A 12,214-nucleotide genomic window follows, 5' to 3' on the forward strand; every position below is an offset into this window, starting at 1 on the left:
AAGAGAAATAAAAAAAAAATCAATGCAATAATATGCATAGTTTTACAATTCTAATATTCTATTTATAAGGCAAAAGAAAAAGAAAAAAAATTAGTGAAAAAGTTTTTATTCTGATTTATCATGAATTGTAGTATTTATTAAATAAAACATATATGTTAATTAAAGTAAACTATATATAAAATACACATTTTATTTAATAAATGCTACAATTCATGTGAGATACATACTTTTCAAAATTGCTTTGTAAAAAAGGTAAGAATTTATTTTAAATTTTATATTTAGATACATGGATTTGTTTGGCTTGATTCAAAAGATAATTACCTTAATTTTAATTAATAAAAATATTTTTAGTATAAAATTTTAATTAAAAATAAATATAAAATATATTTTCTTTTTAAATATAAAATTTAATCAACGACTAAAAATACTAAATATTTATGTTAAAAGATTTTTTTTTTTAGTGGGGCGTGACCCCTCTAATCAACTTTGACCTTTGACTTTAAATGAAATTAGTTATTCATATAAAAATAACATAAAGAATTTGAAAGATCGGTAATATTAATAAAATATGTGAGTTAATTAATAGGTAGATTATGAATTTCACTCTTTAACTCTATAATCTTTTTGATGATCTATATTAGATAACTTTTAAATTTGAATCTTTTATTGAAGTGAAAAATCTGCACATTCTATAATACTCTTCTTTTAAAACAAAATATCCCAATAATAAAAACACATAATAACTCCATAAAAGAAAAGAAAATACTACAAAAACTTGAGATCTATCAACAATGACAAATTTGAGAATTTATTCACTCAAAGCCAGCAATAATGATAGATTTGTAAAAAATATACTCAAAATATGTTCCAAATTAATAGATACAAATATGAAAGTTATTAAAAAAATCAATAGAAAAGCTAGAGAGGGCTTGCTATCAATGAAAATACTTATCAGTGACCATTCAAAGAGGAGATCAGGGATGAGACATATTTGTAAAATTATTAAAGACATCTAAAGTAGTAAATTTTAATGCTCTTTACACTCATATAAATGTGAAATTTTTCATAAATTATGAAAAGTAGATCCGATAATTAAGTGAGTGAAGGAGCATATATTTCAAGTATATTATCTAATTTACCGTATTTTTTATTTTTTATTTTTTAATAAAAGAGAGGCTGCAAACAAAAGCCTAAACATTGACAACAAAGTGAAATACTATTAATGCCATAATACCAATTCCTAACACATAAAAATCAATAGGAAAGTTAGTGCCATGAGAAATAAGCTAGTCCGCACACAAATGTGCTTCATAATAAACATATAAATTAGAGACCTCCTATCCACAAGCAAGCAAAATCCAGATGCCCGACACTATTCTTTGAAGTATCAACAAGCTAAAGACTCTATCAGCTATAATATCCACCAATTCCAAATTGTCACACTCAACAATGACTTGCTGGTAGCCTTTCTACCAAGCATGATCATGGCCTGTGTGAATGGATAAAGCTTTAGCACCCATCATCGAATTACACCCTTGCTTCAACATAAAACCCGTACACCACTTATCCGAACTATATTTTGTCAGACTACACCACAAAGCTGCTCCATCATGCCCCAAAGCATTATTAAGGTCTTTAATTGAAGACGGAGGCCATTGGCCTATAAATAGCAAGAGCAGGGTAGATGGTGAAGAAATTTTTTTCAGTTCAAAAAATTATAATAAAATTCCTATAATAAGTATTACTATATCATAGTTTAATTATTATATAATTAAAAAAAAAATCAGTTGGTATCAAAATATTTTACTAACTTCATGCATGAAATTTATAGGCACAACAGTCAAAAAATAAATATAAACACTAAATAGCTAGAGTATACGGCATAATATTATAAGATTAAAATAATAATAATAATCATTAAAATTACAGAAAAAAAATTAGGGAGTAGTGAAATAATAAAGTATATATTGTCAATTAAATAAATATATATTTAAGTTGATCCATCTAAAATTGCATAAAAATTGAGACCACTAATTTTGTCTACTTATACAAATATAAATAAAATAATTTTTTAATTTGAATAAAATAAAATAATTTTTTAATTTGAATAATTTCTTCATCCATGTTATCATATTGAGTATTAGGGGAACGCTTAAGCCCTTTGCTTTTGATTCTTCTTGAAGACCTAGAAGAATTTTTTTACCATATTGTTGGAATGTGGAGGATTCACACATTGTATACAAAAAAATAAAAGAGAGAGAGACAGAGAGCGCTTTATTTTAGAGCGATAATATCCAATTAACATAAACTCAAGACCCGAAAGCATGATGGGTTGACCTTGAATGAACCAATCCATGAGTTAAGTTAAAAGTAGGGATGAATAATCACTATAATAAAACACAAGTATCAAAGATGGATCTAGCGATGGATCAAAATTCCAGTGCAAAAATATTGATTAGTAACAGATCCGTCACTGATACTTCATTAATCCATTGTTGATACTTTAAGGATGAGGATTTCAATGACAGACTAAAAGTCAATTTTTTGAATTAGCGACAGATTATGTTGTCGCTGAAAACCTCATCGATAATGGGCTTCAGCGAAGGATTTGCAACAGATACATTGCTAATCTGTTGCTAACCTATATTTTTGCGATGGATTTTAAGACAAATCCATTAATCCATCGCTAATACCTTGTTTTTTCTTTTTACACCGAATTGAATTGGAAAAACAAAAATTGAATTTAGTAAATTTCTAAAACTGATCTGAATTGATTTCATTAAAAAAAGTTAAATCGAACCAAACTAAAAAATTTGGTTCAATTCAATTTTCTAATTCGATTCTCTGAATTAAGCTTGGTATCATCATAGATTCACATCAATCATTAATTTTAAAAAAATAATATCATGATCTATCTTTTCAACTGAATACAAAAATTTAGCTTCTAATCAAGCAAAATACGAAATTTGAGCCTCTAAATTAAGCATAATACATACTTAAAAAAATTATTAACTCTAGTTAGAGAAAAATGTAGGTTGAAAGCCTAAATTGATCATCTTTGATTTTTGCCAACATAGCTAATAATATTTTCTGAATATAACTAGAAAACCTTTAAGTTAAAAAGAATCAAAACTGGCTTATGTTGCAAACAATAACGTTACCTTCTCCACTATTATTTATGTTGTCCCAAAGAAAGTGACCAAGAGGGGGGGTGAATTGGACACTTTAGATAATTTTTCAGTCCTTGCTCAAGACTTAATGAAAAATTGAGGCTTTGCACTTCTATGTATGTGTATAACTCTGTTCCTAGGATGTAATTTAAGTAATCAATCAAGTTATGCACAAATACTAGCTCATACACAAAATAATTACTTAATATCAAGTGTATTTTCTCACATAAAACTCAGAGTTTGCAAGTTTAATTGTTTAAACTCATTATTAACTCAATAAAACAAATTCTCAACACATTCAATATATAATCAGAGAATCAAAGTGCTGAAAATTAAAGAGTTAAGGGAAGAAGAGAATCAAACACAATGTTTATAGTGGTTCGACTCTCTTAGCCTACATCCACTCTTCCCAAAGTCCCACTTTGAGAGTCACTCTACTATTTGATCTTTTCAACAGGCAAGATTCAAAACCTTTACAATCTCAGCAAGCTTCCCAGGTGCTTAAGGACCTTTACAACGTCTTTGCTTCCCACAAAAGACCACAAGCTTCACAAGGTGCTTGAAAACCTCCCACAAGCTTCACAAGGTGCTTGAAAACCTTCCACAAGTGTGTCCTCACACTTACACAACCTTAAATAGGTTTTGGTGTAGAAGAAATCACTCTCAATAATTCTCAGATATAGAATTTAATGCTAGAAGATTGAGAGAGAAGATTTGCCACTCAAGCTCAAGAGTAATTGAATAAAAGCTTTAAAAATACCATAATAAATTCACTATGAATAAGAGCACTTTCATTTGTTAGAATTGTAGTAAATGATGCCTTTTATAGGTGCTTTTCATTACCAAAAATGTCTGCTAGAGAGTGTGTCTAACGAATTTTTAATTTTAAAAAAACTAGTCGTTATTACTTAGAAAATCGTGCAGCAGAGTTGAGTCAGGTTAGATCATAAAAATAGTTAACTAAAATTTTCACTGGTTAACTAGTTTTGTAAGATAGAGAATTTTAGACATCAAAACTAGTTAACTAATTTTCGCAACGGTTAACTAATTTCGCTACTATCTGACTTAAAATTTGAAATTTTGAGTTTTTGAAGAAAAGTTGTAAAAATTATTTTGACCATCCAAAAACCTTAGAAATGATATAAAAACACTTTCTAAACTCTTGAATCTAAAAACAAAATTGATTTTAGGTCTCAAATGGCATAAATTCTCCAATCTTGTACAATGGACCTAAGAACTTAATCTCTATCCTATTTCTTCATGGACTTTGATTCGTCTTGTGTTATACAAGATGATAAACTCCTTTTATATCAGCCATGTCAATAGAATAGTCCTTCCATCAGTGTCTTTGCATATCATGACCTATAAAATCACTTTAAATACTTATGCACAAAGGGTTAATGTATATTTCATTAAGTTTTGTTATTATCAAAATCAAGCTCATTATAGCTTACAGGGCCTACAATTTATCTGCCCTCTAAAACTGATTGGTTGAGATATTTAATGGAATGATTTACATCATCAACATTGTCCATTGTAACGAAAGCAAAACCACAAGAAATGCATGTACAGGCCTCCACAACAAGAAAACATGAAAGCCTGAAACTATGCCTAAAATCTATTTTCCTTGAAAAAAATTGAACCCTTTTTCTCCTACAACCAAAAACTGTAGATCCTTTATATCTAAACATGCATGTAGTCTGGAGGTCCTTCGAATCTCTCACAAATAAGCACTAACATCGTAGACCTCAGAGATCCTTTAATCCCTTGAAGAGCACAAAGAATTGAAGAAGAACAAAAATGAGCAGTCGGCATTAAACATTTCAATGCTAATAAACATTTCATAAATATATTTATCTTTCCTCAAAAAATGTCACTTTCAATGCTAATAAATCTAATGCAACATTTTAACTTCAAAGTTGAAGATTATATGCTGAAGATTATTTTCTAACCTTCCATCCGCATTCTTATATGCTAACTTAAGGCTTTTCTTGAAATTATTCCATTCCAACCTTCATTATAAACATACCTTGCCCAAGCTAAAAATTCAAATAGCCATGGTTTCTGGGAAAAGAAATATGGATGAAGAAAACGAACACTCAAAAGCAAAGGAAATTCAAAAAGTGGATGGAAATTCAATTGATGGAGAAGATGTAGAAGAAGTGCAAGTGGAGCACTCTCAATCAAATACCAAACTGAAGCCATTGTTGGATGAAGCAACTTTCATAGATGCAACACAAGGCAAAAATACATGAGGCTCAAAAGGTTGGATATTCAAACATTGCAAAAATCAATTTATTAGCTCAAACACTAGAATTTATTATCACTTTTTCGGTGCTCCACTAGCTAAAAAAGCTAAGATTCAATGTTGTACTTCATTGATGGAAGATCAAATTGATATCAAAATTTGAGAAAAAAGGTGCAAGATGGTGAAAAGTCTGGAGTTTCTCAATCCTTGAGAAATTTTGTTCTTACAAAACCGCATTAACTAGTCATTCTATCAATTGAATATTCTTTTTAGTGTAATGAAGCAAGATGTGGTTCATATAAAAATTTTAAATGGTTTGTGTGCTAACGACATACCATTTAATGTTCTAAGGAATCCCTAATTTCATGAGATGGTATCTACTATAAATAGATGTGCTAAAGGCTATAAAGCTCCATTTTATGAAAAGGCAAAAACAAATTTGTTGGATGAGCGCAAGAGAATTTTAGAGAGAATTGACTCCAATAAGCGACATTTGGTATTCTCAGGGGGTATCCGTTGTGTCTGATGGATGGACAAATTGCTAGAATCAGCTTCTAAAAAATGTCATTACAACAAATAGTCATGGAACCATATTCTTATATGTTGAAGACTTTTCAGGAATTAAAAAAATAGGCTTGGGAATTGTTGAATTTTTGTTGGGTGCCATTGAAGATGTGGAGGCTTCTAATATTCTTCAACTAGTGACAAATAATGAAATAAATTGTAGGCTTGCTGCAAAGGAGACACAAAAGGTATATAACCACATTTTTTGCTCACCTTGCATTGTTCATACTTTAAATCTTATTTTAAAGGAAAAAGGTGTATTTAGATATTTAAAGTTATGCTAAATAGTCATATAAGTCTTTAAAGTGTTTTACGGTCCTATTATGCCTTCAACTTTTAAAAAGATTAAATAAATCGTTCAAATTATAAAAATAGATCAAATAAACATTTTTACTATTTTGTGGACAAATAAGAATTTTAGCTTTTAAAAATAGATAAAAAAGATTGAAATATAATTTGTCTCTAATATAAATCTAGACAAAATTATGCACCAAGATCTTCTAGTGTACGGGGTCCTCATCAACAATCCTGCGTATTTGATTTGCAATATCCTGGAGCGGATTGATAAGTTATTATTTATATAATGATTCAAGAAATTTATCTGCAAAAGTTTCTTGAACCCATAAGGAAGTTTCTTGAATCATTTAGTAAAAAACAAGTTATCAATCTACTTCAGGATATAGCAGATACTTACTAAGATGTTATAAATTAGATACACATGATTGTTGATAAGGATCCAATAGACTAGAAGATCTTCGTCATGACCTTGGCTAAATTTATATTAGAGACAAATTATAGCTCAGTCTTTTTTATTTATTTTTAAAAGTAAAAGCTTATTTATCCCCAAAATAGTAAAAGAGTTTATTTTATCTATTTTTAAAATTTAAAGGACTTATTTGATCTTTTTTAAGACTTGAACAGTTTATTTAGAACTTAAAACACTTTAAGGATTTATATGACTATTGGTCTATATTTTAAGGGTAAAAATAAGCCTTTTGCCTATTTTGAAAGATTTTGCAAATGAATTTAATAGGTTAAGAGATACATATAAAAGGGGAAAAGAAATTGTGAAGTACTTTTTGAATCATTCGCATGCCATAGCTGTGTTTCGAACTAATTCAAAACTAGAGCCTTTGAAAGTGGCTAAAACAAAGTTTGCCTCTCATTACATTTTGTTAAAATGGCTTATTGATTGTGGAAAGGCTTTAGCAACTACTATTGTTTTTAATGCTTGGAGAGATTATGGGATAAAGCTAAAATTATAGTTGCTATCACAAAACCAATTTATTTACTAATAAATTTTTATGATGGTTGTTATATTTGATGCATACATTTTGCATAATCATTTAGGTTTAATTTCATAGCCATTTTATTTGATTATTAATCATTTTTAGCTAATTTCATTAGTTAATTAGTTAGTTTTTCATAATTGTCAATTTTAGATTAATTTGTAATTTTTACTTTATTTTGTAGGAAAAATGGTGTTTTGGAAGGACTAAAAAGAAATTTTGCCATTGAGGAGTGATCTCTACAGCCAAAGATGCCAAAAACAAGTTTCAAAGTTGAAATATGCATTGGCCAAATTTCTCATAACTTACTGCATAAGCCATGCAGATCTGCATAAGGAGAAAAATCACTGTTCCAATACCTGCCGAATTGTGCATAAGGAGAGTGCATGGCTTATGCAGATTCACGCCCCCTTATGCAATCTCACGGAATTGTGCATAACCTATTCACCTGGTCATGCAGTTTTGCATAAGTGAACCAGAAACCAGCCGAAACTTGCATAAGGGACTGCATGACTTATGCAGTCCACTTATGCAGTCCCACAAAGATTTCATTAATGTGCTGGCAGAAGATTCCCTAAGAAAATCCCTCCTAAAACACACCATTTTAGGGCTCCATGTCAGAAAATGCTATAAATAGCCTCATTTCCCATTTTAGAGGGAGAGTAGAAAAAGAAGGGAAGAAGAGAAAAAGGAGCAGCTGAAGAGACACAATCATTTTCCACACCATTTCCAACCAGATTTGAAGATTTCTTTCTTTTCTTACATATTTCCTACATTTCTAATGTTGAGCTTTTTGTTTCTTAGCTTAGATTAAAGCTTTATTTCCATTTAAATTCACAATATCTTGTAAATATTATGGATAGTGAGTAGTTTTATTTTGATTCTGGAGTAAGGGATGTAGTATTTGAAATATTTTGTGGATTTTGATTGGGTAATCCATATTTTGTGGTCTTAATGAGTTTTATTCATTTCTTGTGTGCTTAATGACATGCTTAGTGTAGGATCCCATTAAGTGATGTTCTTAATCCATGGTTGAGGCACCGAAAGGAGAAGGTCTTGTGATAGATAATCAAGGAATTGGACTTAATTAACTTAGATCTAGAAATAGACTAAGGATTAAGAGGATTTATAGATTAATTAAGGAATTTAATGGGTCTTAATTAACTCTAACTCCACGAAAGTAGGATTAGATTGATTAAGGCACTCTTTGTCTCACTCGAAAGGGTATTCAAAGGATTTAAGAATTAATCTCCTTAAAACCCGTAAGTTCCACAAGATTGGATAACCAATTTAAAATCCCAAAATAGCTCGAATATAAAATCCCGAACTCCGAAATCGCCTTTTTATCATTGTCAATGTCTAATTGAATTTTATTACTTGCCATTTTAAATATTGCCATATTTGAACTTGCTTATTTCAATTTGATGCAATTTTAATTTAATTAATACATTTTTGGATAGATTATTAATTTTGCACATATAGATTTCATACTCAAATACCCATCAATTTGTTACTTTAATTTCAAAGATAGTTCAATTTAGTCAACTTTTTATATCAAAAATTCAATCATTAACACAACTCCTCGTGGGAACGATATCTTTTTCTATACTACTTGTACGACCCGTGCACTTGCGGTTGGGCCACATCAAGTTTTTGGCGCCGTTGCCGGGGAGTTGTTTGTTTAAGATTGAATTCTTGATTATTTTAGTTGTTTTTAGTTTTATCTTTGTTATCTTTTCATTTTGTGTTTGTTTGTTCTTTTTCAGGTACTTTTAATCTTTTATGAGAAGAGCTAGAAGCACAAGTGACACATCCTTATTATTCAATCCTGAAATTGAGAAATTTTGTAAAGCCAATAAGAAAGAAACTAGAAAAAGGAAAGAAGCCTTGAGAGAAACTGAAATTGAAGCAGACATGGCTGATGAAAGAATTAGAATTGGTGGTAATGCTGGAAATGATCAAAACAATGAAAATGTAGCCCAGGGTGAAGAGATTATAAATGCTAATGTGCCTAGGGGAAGTATGATGGATTATGCTTTTCCTCGTTTTGATGACTTGAGAGAGAGCATAGCAAGACCAAGGATTGATGCAAATAGTTACAAGATGGATTTTGGAGTTCTTCAAATGATTCAAAATTCCCAATTCGGGGGACAACCTTCTGAAAATCCACACACACATCTAAAGAAGTTTGCTATGATTTGTGATATGCAAAATCAACCTGGAGTGTCTGATGATGCAGCAAGATTGAAGCTATTCCTGTTCTCTTTGAAAGATAGAGCATTGGATTGGCTTGATTCTTTACCTCACAACTCCATTACAAATTGGGAGCAACTCACTGATGCATTTCGTACACAATATTTTTCGCCTAGAAAAACTCAAGAATTGAGAAACCAAATGACAGCTTTCAGACCAAGAGAAGATGAAACTCTCTATGAGTCATGGATGAGATGGAAAGAATTAGAGAGACAATGCCCACATCATGCCATTCCGAAATGGATGATAAACCAGAATTTTTACACAAATGTCACTCCTGCAATTAGAGGGATTATTGATGCTCAAACAGGAGGAGAATTTATTATGAAGCATGAAGATGAAGCTTATGAGCTATTAGAGAAAATTGCAAAGAATACTCATCTTTGGAGTAGTCCAAGAGGACCAGCTCCAACTCAAAAAAGGCAAGCTGCTGGAATATATGACCTTGATCCATTCAACATGATTAATGCAAAGTTTGATGCACTTACAAATGTCTTGGCTAAGAAGATGGAAGATTTAAGTATGTTGGTTAGTTCATCATCATCATCTGGAAGTTCACAACAAGTTGCTTATGCAGAGGGAACTACCAGCTGTGGAGTAGACTATGGAGAGCAAGCAGCATATGTTGGTAATTATGGAAATAAACAAATGGGGAATCCTTACTCTCAAACTTATAATCCAACTTGGAGGAATCATCCCAACTTTTCATGGGGAAATCAGCAAAGTCAAGTTCCAAATCAGAATTTTCAACCACAACAGCAACAAGGAATTCCATATCAGCAAAATAGGCAACCATTGCCTAACTTTCAGCAGAAAAATATGAATCCTCCACCAAAATAGCAAGAACAAAGTTCCACCACAGAAGCTTTATTACAACAGATTCTTGCTAACCAAACTAAGCATGATGAGGAGATGAGAGAGATGAAAGCAAGGCTAGAACAGATGCAAACACACAACAGAATGCTGGAAAATCAGATTGCACAACAAGCATCTTCCTCAAGTACCAAGTCTTTTGGAAAACTTCCAAGTCAATCGGAAAACCCAAGAGAGCAGTGTCAAGCTATTACTTTAAGAAGTGGGAAAGTTGTAAATAATGAGAAGAGTGAAAAAAATGAGAAGAGTGAAAATAGTGATAAGAGAGAAAATGAGAAAGAAATTGATGAGAGTGAAAAACGAGAAAGTGAAAAACAAGAAAGTGCAAAAAAATGTAAAGAGAAAATTGAAGAGAAGGAAGAGAAGTATATACCTCCAGAGCCTTACAAGCCACAACTTCCCTTTCCAAAAAGATTTCAAAAAGCCAAGCTTGATAAGCAATTTGGGAAGTTCTTAGAGGTTTTGAAGAAGCTTTACATAAATGTGCCTTTTATTGATGCTCTTTCACAAATGCCCTCTTATGCAAAATTCTTAAAAGAAATTCTCTCAAACAAGAGGAAACTTGAAGATCATGAAACTGTAGCTTTAACAGAAGAATGTAGTGCTATCCTCCAAAGGAAACTTCCTCCAAAGCTCAAGGATCCAGGGAGTTTTTCAATTCCATGCCACATTAGGGAATCATGTTCTACAAAAGCTTTATGTGATTTAGGGGCTAGTGTTAGCCTTATGCCCCTCTCCATTTATGAGAAGCTCAATATGGGAGATCTTAAGCCAACCCACATTTCTCTCCAGTTAGCTGACAGATCAATTAAGTATCCTGAAGGGATTTTGGAGAATGTGCCTTTGAAGGTTGGGAAGTTCTATATACCTGTTGACTTTGTCATCCTGGACATGGAGGAGGATTCTAATATTCCAATTATCTTTGGAAGACCCTTTCTAGCTACAGCAGGAGCATTGATTGATGTTAAGGGAGAAAAATTGACTCTTAGAGTTGGTGAAGATCAATTGGTTTTCAATATTAATAACACTATGAAGAAGCATCATTCTGAAGCTGATACTTGCTTGAGAATTGATATCATTGATGAGTTAGTTGAAGAACACTTCAGAAAGAAATATCCAGAAGATCCACTTAAAAATTGTTTGGTTCATGGAGGAGGCATAGACTCTGACAACCCTCATGTGGCTGCATGTGCTCAACATTTAGAGGGAAGTCCACCATTCATTTCTGCCCCAGTTTTTCAACTTACACAAAAGGAAAAAGTTGAATCTAAGCAACCATCATTCAAGGAAGAAAATGCACCTAAGGTAGAACTTAAGCAACTTCCTTCTCAGCTCAGGTATGAATTTCTTAGCACTAATAACACTTATCCGGTAATTGTAAATGCAAATTTAAGTATCTTAGAGGTTGATAAGTTGTTAAGAGTGTTGAGGAAATTTAGTAAAGTTTTAGGGTATACCATAGATGACATTAAGGGAATAAGCCCACACTTTTGCATGCATAGAATTATTTTGGAAGAAAATTGTAAGCCGTCTATTGAACATCAGAGGAGGTTGAACCCAAATATGAAAGAAGTTGTTAAAAAGGAAATTTTAAAGTTGCTTGATGCAGGGATTATATACCCAATCTCAGACAGTACTTGGGTGAGCCAAGTACATGTTGTCCCAAAAAAGGGTGGAATGACAGTGGTCAAAAATGAAAATAATGAATTAATTCCCACAAGAACAGTGACTAGTTGGTGAATGTGCATAGATTACAGAAAATTAAATATAGCCACTAGAAAAGATCATTTTCCACTTCCCTTCATTGATCAAATGTT

The 12,214-nt window shown here is 31.5% G+C and overlaps 1 non-coding gene across 1 annotated transcript; it reads right to left on the minus strand.

Moving 5' to 3' along the window:
* Positions 1–9,650: 9,650 nt before the first annotated feature.
* Positions 9,651–9,757, minus strand: LOC131176125 (small nucleolar RNA R71). The gene has a single exon (XR_009146253.1). It is a non-coding gene; the product is annotated as a small nucleolar RNA R71 (small nucleolar RNA).
* Between the last annotated feature and the right edge of the window lie 2,457 nt (positions 9,758–12,214).

The sequence above is a fragment of the Hevea brasiliensis genome, chromosome 18 (genome assembly GCF_030052815.1).
Source record: "Hevea brasiliensis isolate MT/VB/25A 57/8 chromosome 18, ASM3005281v1, whole genome shotgun sequence".
Classification (NCBI taxonomy): domain Eukaryota; kingdom Viridiplantae; phylum Streptophyta; class Magnoliopsida; order Malpighiales; family Euphorbiaceae; genus Hevea; species Hevea brasiliensis.